At 45.9% G+C, this 20,104-nt stretch overlaps 1 protein-coding gene across 4 annotated transcripts in view; it reads right to left on the bottom strand.

Annotated features, from left to right (window-relative positions):
- DIS3L2 (DIS3 like 3'-5' exoribonuclease 2) overlaps window positions 1-20,104 on the bottom strand; it is a 186,528-nt gene that overhangs the window by 38,156 nt on the left and 128,268 nt on the right. The gene's annotated exons all lie outside the window — the stretch shown is intronic.

Raw genomic sequence — 20,104 nt, 5'->3', positions numbered from 1 at the left:
AGGAGGTAGCTGCCAGTCCTCATGCATATTTTTTGGGGTCACAGAGATTACTATCAGCAGGGCTCTGCTGGATTGTGCAGTACTCTTGAAATGGTCTGGGAAGATCATGACAAGGGCTAAAAGTCAAAGGAGGCTTGTTATGATGAACCCAACCTCTTCAAGCAAAGAAAGGAGGAGAGAGCAGTGTTGAGCCACTGCATTTGATCACAGACTCCTCTCCTCTGGGCTCCAATGCTAACTCAAATTAATGGCTTACTCAGGAATGAATGCAGAATTAAAACATCCTTCTCCTGCAGGCTATAAAGAAACCTTGTCTACTGAATCACTAGATGATGCACTGATTCTCCCTTCCCTAAAGAGGAGCAAAGTCATACGCTGTACACTTACTGACTCAAATAAAACTGCATGCCATGAAATCATTGAAAAATTCACTACCTTGAATACTGAGTTAAGAACCAGGTACTAGGCTGAGGCCAAATTCAGCTGAGCTCCCTTGACTTCTATGCCCCTACCAGTGTAAGCCATTCTGAAACACAAGCTCGTGCAACACCACAGAACAGGAGTGTCCATATTACACATATCACACTTCATAACACTGTCAAGACAGTGACCTCTTAACACTCTCCACAGCTCCCCTTCTTGCAAGCCCTGACCTTGCACCAGCTTAGCAGATCACTCAGATCCACTTTGGAGAGCAGCATCCATGGCAGGACTAGCAGGGCTGGCTGGGGATGCTTCTTCTGGCCAAGATCCATGAAGCCTGGATCCAGCCTCTCCAGATGCTATGATGGCACATGGCAGCCACCACATGGGAGCAGGAGGTCAGCAAGAAACAAAGGAACCTCCCCAAGGGAGCCAAGCAATCACCCTACTGGCCATATGTGCTCTGTAAGCAGAGTCCTTCCACGTGAGCTGCCTTGGTTTGGGGAGCTGAAGGAGGAATTGCTTAAAAAAAAATTTTCTGGGCCAGGTTTTCCAAAGCTTTCCTGCTAGAATATCAGGAAGCACCTCTGAGGCCAAAGGGACAGAAATTATCGCAGACACAGATCCATCAGATCCTTTTCTTTGTGGAAAAGGCACTGCACCACAGAATCAGTGGAGATGAAGCACAGAACAAAGTGCAAAATTTGGCAAAACTGTGGCTTTGGCAACTTTCAACAATAATTTTGATCAGAACAAACTCAGGAGTGCCTGAACCTCTTGTTTGCAGCTCTCAGCTAAGTGGGCTTTGGGGCTGTAGTAACTGAGCATCTCTGGTTATAGCTCACCTGGGCTCTGGGTGCCCAGCACAGCTCAAGAGTGGAAAGGAAAACAGCCTTGTTTTGACAGGATGCCAGTGAAAGCCTTGGGGCAATCAGGTATGGGAAGGTGACCTTTCCACTATCTGGGGGAATGAGGTCCCATGGAACCTGCCTACCCCCAAAAGGAAAGATCACAGTTCCCAAAGATAACAGGTTTTCATCTTTCTGTTATTTTAATCCTTCTTTGTCTGCTCATGGTATTCCAGACAAATAAAACACACCCTGCTTGGCAGACTCAGCCATTTCTGCATCACCTACCAGTGCTAGCAAGGCCTTGATAATGGGGACTATATATGTGGCTTGACCATCTGGGTCAACACTGTTAGGCAAGAGGATGTTGCCATCACCCACAGTGACAAGAGGACCACACTAAGAGAAAGGTCAGGGTCAGGCTGTCACACAGAGAGATGTGTAACTAACTGAAGTCTGTCCTAGCAACCAAAGCTCAAAGCAGCCGTGCTGTCACTGATTCACAACCCATGCTCTTCTGCCGATCTGCCCTGCTGATGGACTGCCATGGTCAGCCATGGTCAGGGTGAAGAGGGGACCTGTGCTTGTCACCAGGAGTCCTTACAGACCCCCAATGAACAGTCAAGCTCTGACTGCAGCCACCAGCAACTGTCCAGCTGCCTTTGCTCCTTTGGTAGCATCTGGCCTCTGCAGCACAAAGCTCTCAGGCAAAACTCATCTCAGGTAGAAAGAGAGCAGGTAAGGCAGCTAGGGAAGGACTAGCTGTGAAGGAGCACACCGGGAATGCAGACTGTAAGCTTCCTACTGAGCTTATCAAGGTTGCCCACACCCATTCAACACCTTCCAGTTGGGTCCTCTCTGCCACTGGAGCCTCAGGAGAGCTCCACTGACCAGCTTCTCACTTCTGCACTGCCCTGCTCACTGCAAAGGCACTCATGCTTCCCAGCACCTCAGTGCTTTGGAAGGTCAGCACAGATTTTTTCTCTCATGGTAAAGCTAATCTATGAAGTGCCTGCTGTCACAGACTTCCAAAAACAGAACCCAAGTGTCCTTTCCCAGCTCTCTGCACCCCTACAGCACTGCTTCTCTCTGGTCCTATCTTCTCCAGCAGATGCCCTTTCCTTCTGCCTTCATTCACTACACACAAAACCTCTGGTTACTTCTGAACCACAGAAGGCTGCAGGACAAGGCTGGGACAGATGTCAGGAGCTGATCAACCACTTCATCATTCTTCTATCTGACTTCTGCTGCAGCAATGTCACGAGACATCCAGAACCTCCTGCATACACAAAGCCCTACAAAACTAGCAGCCTTTTGCAATCACCCCTCTGGCACAGCTTTAACTCTTAACCAATTTGACAACATTGCTCCAACACCACACTGCTGCTTTGAAGCTCCTTTCTGTGTGTGTCAGTGCTCCTTGTCAGAAGGAGCTTGCTGTAAAGCCAGCGAACTAGCTAATACCACAGCACAGGGAAAGGCATTGCTCCCAAAAATGCTCCATTTTATACTTGCAGGGGCAATGGGCGACTGAAGTTTCTTAGAGAAATGCAAGTGCAGGGTGACCCCCATCACAAAGGAGGTTCACCAAGGGATCTTCACCATTAAATATATGAAATAATTTAATTTTACAAGACTCTGCTGGGCTTCCCTGGGAGAGGAGGGGGAGAGGAAATTTCCCAGTGCTGAACTGCAGTGTGATTTGGCTTGCACTGCCCCCATCGGTTGTGTAGCCCTGGAGCTGACATGGTAATAAAGATCCCTTTCCACTTCAGTGGCTCTGCACATAAAGAAGCGTTCGGCATGGTGTGTGCATGAACTCAATGGGAACGGGAGCTGGAACGCAGCCATGCTGAGAACAGAGTGCTGCCTACCAGGAGAGCCCCATCAATAATTGAGACGTCAGAGACACAGGGAGGTGTGTGAATAAGAGCTGTCAAAAGGAGTAATTTGGATCTCTTTGGATACAGTGATGGATAGGCTCACTCATCACCAGACACAACTGCAATCCACTGAAAGAGAAGAGGAGCAGAGCACTGAAATTCCAAGGGGCTGGGGCAGGTTGTTTGATGGGCAGGATGCTGTTGTCTCCATGGATAGGAGTATCTCATTTAAGGCACCAAGCAGGTATGAGCACACTATCCTGTGACTGGTAAATGGAGCAAGAGAATGTACTCACAGAACACAGAAGCCCTCACACATCCTTGGTGAGGTTTCGTGGCACGTACTGCAAGCTCAAGGTGAAGATAATGCCACCTCTTTGAGGAAAGCCACCTCAAGGAAAGTCATCTCCTGGGCCCACAGTACTGAGGGCTGTGTGAACGTAACACTTGTTCGTACAATCACTCCACCATTTGGATCAGTAGCATACTCCCACTCTCTATTCCTACATCCTTAAATCCAGCAGAGGATGCAGCTGGCTGACAGCAGGATGCTCCTTATTCCCCCATCTCCCAGACACTGACACGCTTCATCCATACCCAAAGCTCCCACCCCACCCTCAGCAGAGGTGAGCAGACAATAAACCAGTGCACAGATATGAGACACCAGTGAAGCAGAAGAAGCAGCTGCCCCTCAGTGCACTGGCAGCTCTGTGCCCCATGCCCTGCTCAGGCAGACGGGCCTTGGTGGGTGTGCTGGGGAAGCTCCCTACATGTTGGGGCTTCTTCCACCAGGGCTAAAAAGAGGTTTTCAGAAAGAGTGAACAGTACTTCACATTGTTATGGATCCCCAGACTTGCCTGGGTTTCAGTACAGCCAGTAGCCATCCTCATTTTAAAGAATGGTTTAGACCTACAGCAGTTAAGGGTTCGGTCATGTGATAAAGCCTGGTAGCTCCAACAAGGAAAGAGCATGAGGGGCACTCTTCTGGCTGCTGTAATGCTGCCAGTCCCTATATTGACCTGACTGGGCAAATTCTGCATGTCCCCTGAGTAAATAGCTTGGCTTGGATCCTCTGTTCCCAGCCTTGGCTCTGAGCATCAAACCTTTGACATGAGATGAAAAGTTTTCTCTACACATGCACTGTGTCAGAGAGGTATTATCGGTTCAGCCGAGGAACCAGGTCACAGATTTGAGCTGTCCCAGTTGTAGGGCGATGTAAGGGCAGCCTCGGTTGGAACCGGTCAAGGTAATTCCACTGATGTGCGGGGTATTCAAGCAGAAAGAGTTCACTCAGGGCAAGGAGGCAAGGCAGAATGTGAGCTTCCGAGACGAAAAACAGGGAACTGGATCTAAAAATCACACTGAAAACAGTCTCCTGAAAGGCAGGGCTTCTTTTTACTCTGGGCACTTAATCAGTTTTAACCCCATTTGCATGGAAGTCCAAAAAGACCGGTATCTGCTCCAGTGGACAAAGTGGAATAAAGGCTCCCCTCTCCAGCAAGCTCTAGAAAGCTTTTTAAGAATAAACTTAGTCATCAAGCAGGTTTTTATGCCCCGCCCAAACTTCGGTTTTGACCCGAAAAAGAAATAGTCCTGAAGTCCTGACACTCACTTTTAAAACCACAAAAAACGAGCCATGCTCCAGTAACGTAATCACAGAGTTTTCTGGCACCTCATCCCTTAAAAATACATCCATCTGCTTCCACGCAGGCCATCAAACTCAATCTTGTTCACAATGGATTTCCCAATTCCTGCGTGCTGGAAGCTCTGCAGCGGTGCTGGCTGTGCCGGCTGGATGAGCCCTTACAGCAGCACAGGCTGCAAACCTCACAGCTGTGTTTTCACTTAAAGGAGCTGCTCTGGAGACCAAAGCACTTCTTCCATGAGCTTTTCTATTTGTGCTGCAGCTCAAAATTGCTGGAGAAAGACCCTGAGTAGTGGATGAAGAACATGTGGTAAGGACAGGATGGGGGTAATAAAGGACAAACCAAAAGTCCTACAGTGGAAAAAAGAGGAAAGACAAGGAAACTTGCTACCAGCTCAACAAGTTACCTCTCACACTGGGTTTTGGCTTTGTAGACAGCAAATGTTTGGCCAGTCTCAGCACCTGATTATGGGACTGCTGTTGCTACTGGTTGGAAGTCATGAATTGGTCTGAAACTGGTACATCACACCTACTGCCTCCTCTGTGAGGCTCCTTCTCCTCATCCCTAAGAGCGCAATTACCAAGGGAAGGTTTAAATTCTCCAGGAGATTCCTGAAGCTGTCCCTGCTGCCCCATGCCCTCAGTACATTAGCCAGCAAACTGCCTCCCGTAACAGGCTACAAGATCCATGCATGTGGCTAAGGACAATGTCAAATCAAACCCCAGTCCAGCCTAGGACTAGGAGCTGAAACACATTTGGGGTATTACTCTGCTTACTTTAATTTTAAAATCTTATCATTTACTTAACTGCTGCCTGCATTATACAGCTGCATAAAACATGGGAAAAGCCAGTGAATTCCTGACATGGCAGATGGAAGAGAAAAGATAGCTCTTCCCTCTTAAATTAATCTGGAAACCCATAGGTTCCCAGCCTGGGAAAGCCACAATAAGCTATTACTGAATTATCCCACAGGCTGCAACAGCTCTTGTTCTCCAAACATCAGCCCTGAGATGCAGTGAGGGGGTCTCCCTGTTACAGAAGTGTAGTCACCAGCAGATATTCCCTGGAACAGAAGAGGGCTGTCCTATTGATGGCTAGTGGCCCCCAAAACCTCTGCTGTGGGTATTCAGCCAGCACAACAAAGCCAGGAAGAACTGTGGTTGGAACCTTTGCACAGACAGGCAGATGCTGTCACCAAAATGACAAGCTGGCATCACACCCTTGGCTTTTATGTAATAGCTGCAAGTCAAAGTTGAAGAGTCTTTCTTGAAAGATAGGGCACAATACAACTTTCACCACTTAGCAAAAACATAAACTGCAAATGAGTTTATTTTTAATCATTCACGCTTGCATCAGAGGTTTCAGACGCAATCCACAAAGAAATGGATCCAGATTTATTTCGAAAGAAGAGCTGAATACTTCCGTTCATTTTATAAATTGGATGAGCTCATTCTCTACATGCAGGATTAGGAAACCACAAAACTAAAATACAGATTATACAATTGTGAAGAGTTTAAATTTGTGGATTAACATCTTCTTCAGAAGCTAACGAATTGTGACACTGCACTGCATGCCCTAGACCACTAGGGAACTGTCAATGAAGTTAAAAGTATTTTCTACACATACACCAACTTGGAAATAGAAGCAAAACATCCCTAGGAAATGCCATATTAAAAAAAATGTGACACTAACAAGACACATGCCAAGTTTCACTGCTTGGCTGTTTCATTTTCTGTTACTCAGAGCTTGTCTCCCAGCCTCTCCTTAAAGCATTTCCAGCTCTGTTGTGTCTCCCAGTCCCATCCACGCTTTAAAATACACTTTCACTGATTTCACTTTGTGCAGTAACAAAACCCTCACAAGCTGGGCTTTGCCAGCCTCAATTGAGACAAGACATTTTGGGCTGCAGAAAATTCTTGCATTTTGGAAACTGATGATGACTACAGGTTTAGCAGGAAACAGTTAATGTGAGCAATTTCATCCTGCCCAGCCCCAATGGTCTCTTCTTTACTTGAGAGATATGGAAATTCACTTGGGAAAGCAGGAATTTGGGAGAGGAGGATGATCAAGACCCTAGTAAGAAGGCAGGTTGCATTCAAGAATTTTAAACAACCCCAGAGACTCCTGGGGAGGTAAGACTGCCCCTTCTCAAACAATTAAGAGTTGATGGCAAGTGAAGTTTCTCTGTCCATGAAGAAGTTGATGGCTGGAGGGCAGCACTCAGATCTTATGTACTTATCAGAGGGTTAAAATTCCCTAGGAGAGATCAGAGGCCAACAGCCAGAGGCCAGGAAACAGCACAGGGCGCTGTAGCTGGCATGAACATGAACAGGCAATTCTTAGATCTGCTGCATGAGAAGAGAGGTGGGAAATGGAGCTGCTGACACTACAGTTCCAAAGCCCACAGGCACCTGCAGTTGGTGCAGAGCCTAGAGAAGGAGAGAATGACACCAGCAGCACCCACTGATAACCAGCACTGACACAGATCCTGGGCCTCAGAATCTCTGGTTCATCCACCAGGGGCTGGCAGAGCAGCAAATACGTCCACTGCTCTGAAAATCCTGGAGCAAACAGACCAACCAAATGAGTTAAAGCAACCACATGAAAAAAAGGAAATATTTCTCACCATTAACAAGGAGAGGAACTTTGGGGGTTCAGCTGACATAAAATTTCCCCTATGCTGACCAGTGCCAGCAGCCAAAGAAAAGGCATTTCTGTGCAGTCATGGCACCTGTGGCTCATTGGTAAGTCACAGCCAGGACCTGAGGGGTCTGTGGGACCAACACCAGCTTTTGTCACAGGTTGGGTGGTGTGGAAGTCCATGTGTATGCCATCTTGATCTGACAGAAAAACAAAGCCTGATCAGAAAGAGATCTCTAAGGCATTTTCTGGCCCAAAACGGTATGTGAGAGCTTGAAAGAAAAGCAAGAGGTGTGTTCCACATTTGCTTTAGATGAAAAGTAACACAGCCAAGGAGAAACCCTCTCTAAACTCACTGCTTGGTATGCTGTTATTAGATAACAGGTTATTATCCCAAACTGTTATTATTTCAGACACCTGACAGCCATGCCTGAAAACAGGTCTTAACTTACTGGTTTAAGCAGCCTGAAGTTTAGCTTCATGCTTGGCCCTGCTGTTTTGCGAGAGCCCATGGCCAGTAGAGAACCACGCTGCAGAAGTCAGCAGCTCCCAAAGAGAGGTCAGATCCAGCCCCTGATGGATGCACAGCTCTGCTAAGGCACACAGCACCACAAGGGAAACACAGTGGTGCCCCACAGGCACTTTCTTTAATGGAAAACAGATCAAGAACACCAGCAACAATGGATGAAAAGTGAGGAGAAAAACAGCTCTTCCCAAAGCACCACACGGTCTCTGAGAGCTGCCCCAGTCTCACACCAGCAACAGAGCAGATGGCAGTGGTTACCTGGAGGAGGATGTGACACTGTGCTGTCTTCAAATGGCTCAAGTCACAGGGAAAGGCAAGGTAAGAGCTGTGGGTGCAGATGTGTCTGGGTATGTGGCAGGAGGAAGAAAGGTTTGGTGTCTTTTACTGAACCTGAATACAACACAGCTTTCCCCCAACCCAATAGCCCTAGAGGATGCTGCTACATGTTTTACAAATCAGTCTATTTTGTGTCCTTCCTATGATATTTTGTGCCTTCCTGTAATGTGCCCAGTCTTTGTCATTGCTATTGGGAGGATGCAAGGAGGGCAGATCAAATACAGCAAATCCTATTTTCTTAAGTTTGTTAATGCAAACTGCTTCCCCTGCTAAGCCACTAATGGAGCTGTGAGAATCCAGGAGCACAGATTAATTCAGTGCCCAGGTACTGCCTCATGCCTGGAGGGATTTCCGTAGAGTCTCACTGGAAGACAGATGAAAGCTTGTAATACCCTCCATACAAGAGATAAACCCATTAAAACATGAACAGCCCCTGTGCTGACACAGTAAGAGCTCTACCAGGTAACAAGAGCAATCACAACAGTATTTCTAAGTTTAGTTATATCTGAAACCCACTAAACTGGGACTATGAAGAGCAGAATACCCTGATTACACCACGCTGATCTCAGTTTGACAGACACACTGTTCTCCCCCATCCCTTGGGGTGCTGCTGTAAAATACCTGCCAGTCCTTAAGTCCAGATCTAGTGCTGCTGACTCAAGCTTTGCTCAGTCTCTGGGGACAACCAGGACTTTCCTGCAGTATGTTACAACCTGCCAGGGCTACAGGCAGCTGTGCCATGTCCTTGGTCAAACCTTTTCCCGCTGACACTGTTACAGCATGGGGATGGGAGGACATCTGCCATACACACTCAGAGCACTCAGCTGCAGAGCATCTCCTCCTAAGGCTGCATGCCACAGAACACCACTCCACATCCCACCATGGCAGTGCTGGCACCCTCCTCCCTGGGCACAGGTTGGCTGTGTGCCATGACTTCCTTTCCCTGACTTCATTAAAATCCCATGCACAGTTGCTCAGTGCATGAGTAGGAGATCCAAAGCTTTCCAAAGACATCTCTTTCCATTCCCATGGACAGCAATAGCTGCTGCTGTTAGCACAACTGCCGGGCTCCCCTGGGAAGAGACTGGTTGTGGTGCGGCTGAATTCTTCTGCCAGAAACCTGCTCCCGCCCACATTTTCCTAGAGGCTCCAGGCTCCTCTGTCACAGGAAAAGAAGGAAGCAGGAATGGACAGTGGCCAGGAGACTTGTCCCAGCAAGCCCAGAACCCCTGGCAGCGGGACAGGCACCCTGCCCTCCAGCTAAACCATGGCCAGCTGTCCTCTGGCTCCAACACGGCTGTGCTTCAGCGGAGAAGCAATTTCTGTATGTAGGCACTTCAGAAAGGGATCTGGCAAGGTTCACACTGAGAAGGTGTAAATTCTATAGCATTTGGTAGGGCCAAATTGATGTCAGAGCCCGTGATGCTGCTGTGGATCCCTGTTGGAGCGTGGGGGAATCTTCTTCCAGTGTTAATGCACAGCAGGATGTTACAACCCTCTGTTCCACACTGTAACTAAACATATGTAAGGGGCTCAACATGGTTTATGTTCAGTAGCTGTGGTTTCCAAGCAGTATTGCATTTCTTTAAAATGAAGATACATAATATTTTAAAACTATTTTTAAAACCAGCCACAAATCTGCAACCTTTTACGTCATCCCTCCTTCCTTCCATCAGACCTAAAACATAGCACACAGTCAGAGAAGGTCAGCAAGCTCATGTGTGAGAACTTGGCTGCAGGGATCTCACGTGTGCTTGTGTACACCCACACACAGAGAGAAATTCAAAGCTGTAATTCAAATACAATCTATGTTTAAGGTTTCAAAGACACCCAGGATATATTCCACTGCTTAGAAGTGTGGGTACCAGCATGCTGTAGCAGAGCAGGAGAATCTAAGAGCTGAACCAAAGCATGAGGTTGTTTATTTAACAATCTGCCTCAGCAAGTGCAAGATTTCCTGCCCCTGGGAGTTCAGCATACAAGCAAACTGAATGTGTATCCCCCTAAAATCTCATCACAGCCTTCCCTTGCCAGGACTGCTCCCATCCACACCTAAATCAAGTCACAACAGAACTGAATCTCAAATTCCCATTTTTAACATACCCCTCCAAAAGGCAGCATCAGCTGGAGCAGGCAAATCTTACCAACATTTTTGGAAATTATCTTTATAAGATGTTCTGCAAAGGCCTGCTCCCTAGAAATGCCTGTCTGCTGTGGAGCACAGCAGCTCTTGCAGAGCTCTCTGAGTTTTGCAGTAGTCTTGCATAAATCAGGCTTTGCAGTTTTCCAGCTTGATGGACTTGGGTCTTTGCTGGGTTAATTTTGTCCAGTCAGCCCTGGAACAGGAGCTGTCCATACCAAAGCAGTAAGTTTTAAAGGCAGAAACCAACACCATATTTTACAGAGACAAGTCAAGTTCTTAAAATTAGTTATTTATTCCAACAATATTAAAAGGAGACACACTGCTTTCTCAGTCCTTTTTCCATTCGTAGTACTTTTATTTTTTTTTAAACCCATGAGCCTAATCCCTAATTTCTCTATGGAAAAGCTGGAAGGAAAAGATCACAGGGAAGAAGGATCAGCCTGCTAGAGCATCCACTGTGCCTGCTCTCCCTTCGGAGAGGCTTATGGTTGAGATTATATTTTTAAATACTTTCCGAAAGTAAATAAATAAATAAAAATATCTCCAGGCATCGGTATTAGCCTGTGAAGGAGACCCAGACAATGCATGGGAGGCTAGAAAGGAGCCAGTAAATTTTAAGGGTGTAGAACAGGAGAGGGGATTAAGCCTGGTGATTAAATTAGGTGACGCATGAATACATTCCAATGCACAACATCACTCAAGCACTGGACAAAACATATGGCAACAATGGAGAACGCTGCCCACGAGGTCACCTTTAATATGATTAGCCATGGAGGCCTGAAAGGAGATCTCCCAAGTACCAGCATGGTAACCCTGCTTTGTGCAGCCTGGAGGAGCTCCCTGTGAAAGCCTTTGAGGCTCCCTGAACCCGCACAAACGGCTGCTGTGTGCTCAGGGATGTGCCCAAGTCCACTGAAAGCAGGACACAGATAAAAAAAAGAGCCTTGAGGCCAGGCGAGCGTGCTGAGAGTGGTTTTTGTTCCCCACTCACAGGGCAGTGGTGGGAGCTATCCCCAGGGTGTCCTGCCTGACAGCTGGGTCACCACACGGGCTCTCCTGTTCCGCTTGGACTTTTCAACTCCGCCGTCCCGCATTCACCGGCACGGCTCCTCTCTTTGAAGGGGGAGAAAGCGCCTCATCCATCACTGACACGAAGGCAGTTAATTCACTTCTTTACAACTGGAAAGGCTTTTGCTGTGAGCAGGAGGGAGTGCAGGAAGAGTAATGAAATCCAAAAGGGAGCCAAATGATGCTTTCTTCTGCTAGACGCCAGCGCTGGCAGTGCTTGCTGCTGGCACCGTCCGTGGTGGGTGAAAGGAGACTCTTTTGTGGTATGCCATTAGCTACTTCCAAGGCCCCAGTTCATGTTTACCACAGCCACTGTGTTACTTCACTTGGTATTTTTTTCCAGTCGTGTTGATCATACTGCAGAACTGACCGAGTCCGTTTGGAAACCTTGCTCACAGAAAGCAGGAACAAATTGCTTTTTTAAAAGACAATTTTTTTTTTTCCTTCTGTAAACCAAACCTCACACTGCTTTCCATAAACCCAACCTAAAGCTGAAATCCTCACTTAAAACTGAAGAGCAACGGTCCCTGCTAGGTTTTGCCCACATTGGTGGCCTCAGCCATGCCTCTCACCCATGGGGATGCCACAAGCCACAGGAGTATCCAGCTATGCTGCCCAGACTGCACATGAGGGCATCTCACACCCTGGCACTGCCCTGCAGCCCCAGCAAGTAAAACCCCACAACTGCAGCCAGCAGGTTGTCACAGGATCACAAAATATTCCGAGTAGGAAGGGACCCACAAGGACCACCAAGTCCAACTCTTAAATGGATGGCCCAGAGGGGGATTGAACCCACATTATTACCATGCTCTGATCAACTGTTCTGTCAACTGCAACGGGAAGAAACACTCAGTGACATCAAAGATAATCTCATGTGAGTCACTCTGCATGACAACCTTGCTGTAATCAGGTGAGCCCTTCAGACTGCTGAACTCTACCCCAGAGGACCTTGGCACACTCAGCTGACTTCCCTGCAAGGTTTCTGCAGGCTTTTAGCATTTCAGATTCCAGACAGTGACTAACTGGGGACACGTGAGGGACAGGTCCAACGGCAACTTCTTTCACCCACTTTGTATCTGTATGGCTGGAGGGTGAAAGTCATGGAGACAACCCCAGGAGCAATTTGCTCTGGCTACACAGGTCCCAGCAGCTACAAAGGCTCAGTGACAGAGCAGCAACAAACACGGCTCAGAACTGCTACCAGCTGAGCTCCTGCTGCTGCCAGGAAAAGGAAAGGATCATCTCCTAAAGCCCTTTCCAGTTCTACATTTCTAGCATGCCATAATTGCAGAGCCTTGACACAACACACGCCAGGAACTGCACTGTCACAGCTGACATTCAATAAGTTGGGAGATTCCTACCCTCTCATACCATAGAGTCACTTTTGATCCTTCTAAAAGATCTCATAGACTCGCATGGAATCTGCCAAGACTGAAGATCAAGCAAGTTTCTAACGAGACAAGGCAGACTGTGCAGCTGCACGCAAGTTCTAAAAACATTTGGGGCAACAGGTACATGAATGGTTTGGGGGTTTTTTATTTCAAACAAAAAAAAAACCCTTCTCCAAATCCTTCCCTCTTTCACAATGAAAATTAATTCAAGCTCTTTTCAGCAAATCTTCCTCCTCTGAACTGTGTTTTGTACCCAACAAAGGGTATGACAAAGGCTACTTGTGGCAAAACCACTGATCCTCAGTGCTGGGTGTAAAGTAAGTTACAGACAATTTTCCTGAAGGGATGATGCCCACATGATGTTACTTTGTCCAACTGCTTGGGGCTGGGGCAAATCCTCTGTCCTCTGCAGAGTTCAGCTGCAGGTGGCAGCTGTGAACTCAGAAGAAAGGTCGTCCAGTTCACTCCTCAGGCATATCCACTTCTCCCTACGAAGCAGGCACACAAGGACAGGTTTGACACACCTCTGACTGCTGGATTTCTTCATCCCAAGAAGAATGTACATTTTTTTGGTCCTGGCTTGTGGAGACCAACTGGCTTCTGTGCTGGGCCTGGCCTGTGGAAACTCTGTTCAGATACCATATTTCTCCCTGGCATCTCCTGGTCCTCATCTTATTCTATTCTTTATCTCAGAACTCCTGGGACACTGAGCAATAGCATTCTTCCAGCGTGGAGAACCTCAGAGTACTCTTTTGCACACTTTTAAGAAAAGACACACCTGTCTACTATCTCAGCTGGCTGCAATAGCACCATGTTCATGGTCTTTAAACTGATTTCAAGAAACCTCTATAAATGCTTGAGATTGTGAAAAGAGATGACCACACTGCCAAAGGATTTCAAGGTTAGCCCCCTGGGTAAAGGATATTTGTCAGCAGCTCTCCCTGGAATAATGTTATGGATCCATCAATATACCTAACTTTTACTCATATCTGAACATGAGAAACCAGTAACTCCCCAGCTCATTTAACCACCTATATGTTGCCTGTTGTCTTATTAAAAACAAAACAACAACTGAACAGCAAGGAAATGTGTCACAAGCAAATGTGAAAGGAATTCACTTTCAGTAATGTTTGAAAATAATAAAAACCAGAGAGCTGAAGTGAGAATTCAAAACCTCAAAGTAATTTCAACCATACATACACGAGTAGGGAAAAGTTTATACATGATGCAACAGAAAAAATGACTCACTTTCTGAAATGCCAAGGCCTGTTTTAGTTCATTTTGTCTTCTATACCTGCTAAACACATCAATGACCGAGAAATCATTCAATAAATTGCACTTTTTCAAATCCCATTTTAGCTATTTAAGCATTTTATTTCCCAGTATCGTGGGTCAGGTTCTACTCTAACATGCTAATCAGAAATAAAGTGCAAGCTAGATCAAGGGGTTTGTTACTCACAAAAGCAAGGATAGTCTTGAGATTAAAACAGAGACCTTGAAATTGAGGTGAAAGCACAATCCTAAAGTTAATGCAAAACCTCCTGCTGACTCATGGGACTGAATTTTTCAGCATGGTCATGAGACACCCAATAAGCGACAGCTCTGTAGCCCCCCAGTTCTGCAGGATCAGACAGATCAAACCCATCACAGGGCAGGTTTACTTCAGCTGTCAAGGATGGCACAAATTAAATTTTGTTGTATTCAGGCTAGGCTGGTTTTTTACAAAAAAAACCCAGAAAACAAGCAAGAGTGACTGCTTGGTTAGTTTGTATTTCTGTGGCAAAAGCAAATTTTTCAAGCCCAGTTAAAGGAATTACCTGCAAAAACCTCTCCACAGTGATTCTGCATGGCTGGTTTCTCCCAGATGTATCAAGTCCTTCATGCCACTCAAGTCCAACAAACTCTTGAGACTAATTTCTCGCCATCTCTTGTTTAGTTTTTGAGTGACGACCAATTTAATGGCATCCCATCCCAGATGGGCAATGGACTTAGTTGGTAACTAATCAGCACAAATGCAAGACATTAGCTATCAGATGAAATCCAAAATAGAAATATGCTTCCTTCAGAGGGCAAAGTTTAGTAGTGCTGGCAGGTTTAAGGTGTTGACAATGAAATAACTTGTGAATACACATCTCTGGGGAGAGATGGGTGTTTGTGCCTCAAGATGGAAGCAGGAAATGACAGGGAATGTGTCTCCCACAAGTGAATTCAGAGCTGCCCAAAGAAGGAGCACACTCAGGGAGGAGGTCTTCCTCAAATCCCAACTAAGGAAACAAGTGCAACGTGGACCAACAACCTTATCTGAGATGCTTCATGCTCCCATTTTACACAATTCCATATTCAGGGGAAATCCATAATCTGAATTACGTTTGTTTGCTTAAACAACTTCCCCTTTACCACATGAAGATGCAGAAAAGGGCAAGATAAATGATCCAGACTACTCAAGACAGATTCAAAGCCACGTGCTTTCAAAACAAACCCAAGAGGTTACTCAACAGAATGTACTCCAAATGAATCACTGCAAACTTTAACAGGACATATCATTTCAGAAGATGTGAGCTTGGACTTAGACGCTTAAAGATAAACCCAAAAGTGGACTTCAGCAGGCACTGCTTTCCTCAGATGGGGCATGATCAGCTCTGTCCTCAGCTCAGCTTGAGGATCTTGGCTAGGCTCCTGTAGTCTCATTTCAGTGGGCTATGAAAACCACAGGTGCTTTCTGAGCTTCTTTGTACTTCAGCATCCGTATGCTATGAATGACAAAAGATAAAATATCCCAGGACTCAGGAGTGATCATACCCAGAAACACCTGATAAAATGAGTTGTGGCCATGAATTTTTCCCTTCTCACTTTGGAATTGTTATGAGAAATCACAGAACTGTAATGTCAGAATCTTTCATCTCCTTCCAAACGTTGTCTTTTGTCATTATACAATTAGCCTTTCTTCTATATACTGTTGGGTGAAACTGAAATGGCTCTGACAAAGAGCTGCTACATCTTCACCTATGGCAGACTGATACATTTGCAGTCATATCAGTCAACACCCAGTGACTCCATCTAAAGAGGATGATGGATTAGCCATGCAGTCAACTATAATTAATACCTGAAAAAAAAAAGCCCTTGACAAGTCTTTGTTCAAATACGTGATAAACAGAATCTGGAACAACAAGAGACTTTCTGATGACGTCTGTTCATCACTAGGGAAGAAGAACACCATAAAGTGGAGGGCAAGGCTCTGAGAGCAAGGATTGTTTCCTCAGCAGTATATGTAAAATAGGAATTTCCTCCCAGCACTCACCCCGTATACACCTCTACACAAACATGTGTTTTCCTAGGTTTTATTTGTCTTGCTATCAGAGACACTGAAGAACCAGTTTGTTTCTGCTTCATTAAGAACCAGTTTTTCCATCCTGAACCTTTTTCAATATAGCCAGCAGAAGCCACTACTCTTCCTATCAACCTCAAAAATACCAGTGAGCAGCTTGCTCGGCTGGATCAAGCACTGAATCATCTGTTCGCCTGAGCTATCAGCATCACCTTTGGGACACATTCCATCACACTAAGCCAACATAGATGCCCTCTATTTCCCCTAGACATGATATTTCCCCTAGACTGTCTGAGGTCCCTATGAGCAGATGACACCAGGCTGTCTATTACAAGGCAAGGGCAAGACCCATCTGCAAGAGCTAATCCACAGAACCAAGAGATGTGTACTTCATGTGTGAATTTGGAGTGCTTGCAAACACCTTCACCCTTGCTTGCAGGTCAGCATGTGATGACTGCCAGCTCACCCCCCTTCTACAACGGCTGATCACCAACTGGATTCAATCAACAGAAAAAGCTGAGCAATTTGTAATGTCTAATGATTCCCACTGCAACTTTGTCCCAGGCAAGCAGGAGGGACTTCCATGGGATAGCAGCCCACTGGCTCGGTTCTGGCACACATAGGCAAAACCCAAGAACTGAAAAGAATGGGGAGAGAGGTTACTTGTGAAACACACCAATTGCTCTTGCACTGGTTGGCCACAGTTCAGCCCTCCTTGTTTCTCTGCTCTGAATTGTGAGACATATCTGCTAGGGAACCAGGAAAAAAAACCCTGTCCTTAACTGGGCCAGCAATACACAGCAGAAACAAAGAAGCACCAGTTGTTATTCAACAGCTGTAATAAACATGAGATGAAGAGAATGGCCCAAGGCACTGGATTTGGCAGGGGAATCGGATAAAGTCCTGTCAGCTCTGCCACCAACACACCATGTGAGCTTGGGCAACTGCTTCACCTCTTCATACTATTCCCATTGTCTGGAAGGATGGAGCCAGCCTCTCCTCTGATACTTGCTCTGAGGCTAGCAGGTGAAAGAATAACACTTCTGCTGTGTTACACAGCATCTCAAAATTAAAGCAAAAGACCTGTTTTTTACAGAGAAGTTTCTCAGCTTGCACGTCCGATAGATTTAATAAAACTCAAGGGTTATGCTGTGTTTGTTTAGAAGCAAACCACTTGTACATCACCAGAGGTCTTAAGCATCTGAGCTAGTGGCTGGAATACTTTCTCTGGGAAGAATAAAGTCGTAACCCACTCTTGCATTACTGATGGTAAATTAATGCCAGAGCACCACTGTGTGGGGAGCTCCTTCCTGGCTGTGTTTGCCCAGACATCTGGCTGCAGTGGCTCCCAGCACAACGCTCCACAGCCGAGCCCTGTGCTCCAGTGTCCGACTCTCCCCTCCTGCCAAAGCCAGCTCTACCACTTCACCACCTGCTCCTGCTGGGACACAGCTGCTCAGCTCTAAAAGAACGATCGGGGAACGGCAGGACATGTGCGAGGACATCAATCCTACTCACACCCCTGGGAAGACTTCATTAAAATCCCAGGGCAAAAGACTAGATGTAGAGAGCTTTCCACTCAAAATCCTAATTTAATCAAATTATTTTAAAACCTCCTGACAATGCAAACATCTCCATGCAAGCAGAGTGATGCTCAGCCAACACACATCCCCTCTATAATATGATCCCATAACACCTCCATCCCAAGTGGATCCTCAGTGTGTGCGCACATTTCCCACCCTAAGCCGTAGCTGCTTCTGACCACAGTGGTGACATCTCCTATTTTCCTTTCAAGCACTATGTTCCTCTGTAGTATTGCAGGGAAGACATGCTGAAAATCCTCCCTACTTTTCTGACATACCTTTTCTCATGCATTTTAGGTACTCCTGCAGGGAAGAGCAGCATTCCCCAGGAGGAAGCTGCAGCCTCAGGTGCTCGTTCTGGTGCATTAACTGGGGCTATGCAAAAGACACAAAATCCCCAAAAGAAATTAATCTCCAAGTACATCCAACATTCCCCCAGCTGCCTTATGTATCACACAGTATAAGCAACTGTCCATAATGATCATATAGCACCTGCTGTCCCCAATCTGGGTTTCAGTGATGTCTCTTTAACCAGACATCAAAGAGAAGGAGCAGACAATGGTGGAATTGTGATAGGAAGTGAATAATGAAAGCTCCCTGTCAGTCTGAGTTTCCATTTATCTCACAGCCCCTTACATACTGCCCACCCTGCCTCTGCTGTCATGTTCATGCACTGTTGTTGTAACAGCCTCTTTAGGGATGTATCATAGCAGTTTTCAGGCTTTTATAGATGGGCCTTTTGGATTTTCTCTTGCACCAAGGCCAAGTGCCCAGCCAGGTACGTACTCTTCAAATCTGGGATGAATTTGGTACCAATATCACATGCCATGCAATGAGCACCACAGCTTTCTTTCTGAGACTGACCAAGAGATGAGCCCCTGCTCCAGTCAGGGGCTGGAGCAAAGCCATTTACTCCTCCCTTGGATAGTCCACGCACTCAGCGTGCAGGGGTAGCGCATACAGCAGCCTCGGACAGAAACCTAAGGATCACTCCAGGGAATAGTCAAGCCAGGATGAACCTTTCTGCCCCAACAGCATTTTAAGACATAAATTCAGAACATGCTATTAAAGGAAACACCTCAGACTGAAATCTGTGCAACATTATAGCCCTTTTCTGTCCCATCTAAACACTTCTTCCAATGTTAAGTCTTCTATTCATATACTAATTAACTGTATTTTGCACACAATGACTGTTTAACCAGGGTAAAAATATTTATTACTTTCACAAAGCAAGAATAAAAGACCTGAATGCTTACTATACAGATATGAGGCAGGAAATATGACAAAACAATTTCCCATAATTATTTCCAGCAGTTGCATATTGGAAAATTTTAATAATGAGAGTAATTAATTTGTGGTTCTTGAGATTGACAATTAAACAGCATCAGCAAGGACAACTGTCTAAAAATACATCTGTCCTATCCCATTAGCTATAACCAAAATGGAAATTTCCCAACATACCGTGTCACATCCTGCACATGCATTGTCCTTCCTCCTCCTTGCTTTCCATGTGAGTGGCTTGAGTCACCTTCTCAAAGCCATTTGCATCAAGCAGGCAGACTAGGTTCTGAGGGCTTCAAAAACTACACAGAGCTGGCTACTAAATCACATGTGTCATGTACCTGGGTGGTTTGGAGCTGTAATTCTGCACACGTTATGGTGTTTGGCATCTTTGTTTCCCTATGTTTTCTGAAGCTCTATTAAGTGCTCTCTTACTTTAGCAGTACCACCAGTCTTAAATAAACAAAGCTATTCTCAAAGAGCACCAATTTCCTTATCCTCAGCAACCATGGGACAAGACCATAGGTCTCCAGTGTGCTACACAGCTACAACAATACAATTTTTGCTACCTCTAAGTTACTCAAAACAATACAGACCCACAGGGAACAGCAACCCTTGCTCACATGACAAGACAATGGCATCATACACAAGCTGGGAGCAAGAAGTGAGACCATTTCACTACCAATTCAACACTTAAATTTGTGTAACACTCTCATCTTTGTCATTTTTGTCCTTTTTTTCCTTCCCTTCTCCCACACACCTGCAAATCTGAATGTCTGTTTTGCAGAAAACAAGAAGAGAAGCTGTTCTAGCAAACAATTCAGTGCCACTAAGTGGTACAATGTAAATGCACTTTGGGTGGATCTCGCAAGGAACTTTGGCCGACGCTGATGTTTTGAGCACCCAGGTGTAAGTGTGCTGGTAAAGGTAGAATCACTGGCACAATAAGGGGAAACACTCAGCTCAGACAGTTGTCATAGAGACAGATCAGCATCCTAGGGTATTCTCATT

This window comes from Poecile atricapillus, chromosome 8 (assembly GCF_030490865.1).
Source record: "Poecile atricapillus isolate bPoeAtr1 chromosome 8, bPoeAtr1.hap1, whole genome shotgun sequence".
NCBI classification, from domain to species: Eukaryota; Metazoa; Chordata; class Aves; order Passeriformes; family Paridae; genus Poecile; species Poecile atricapillus.
This window is presented reverse-complemented; position numbering and strand designations above follow the sequence as displayed.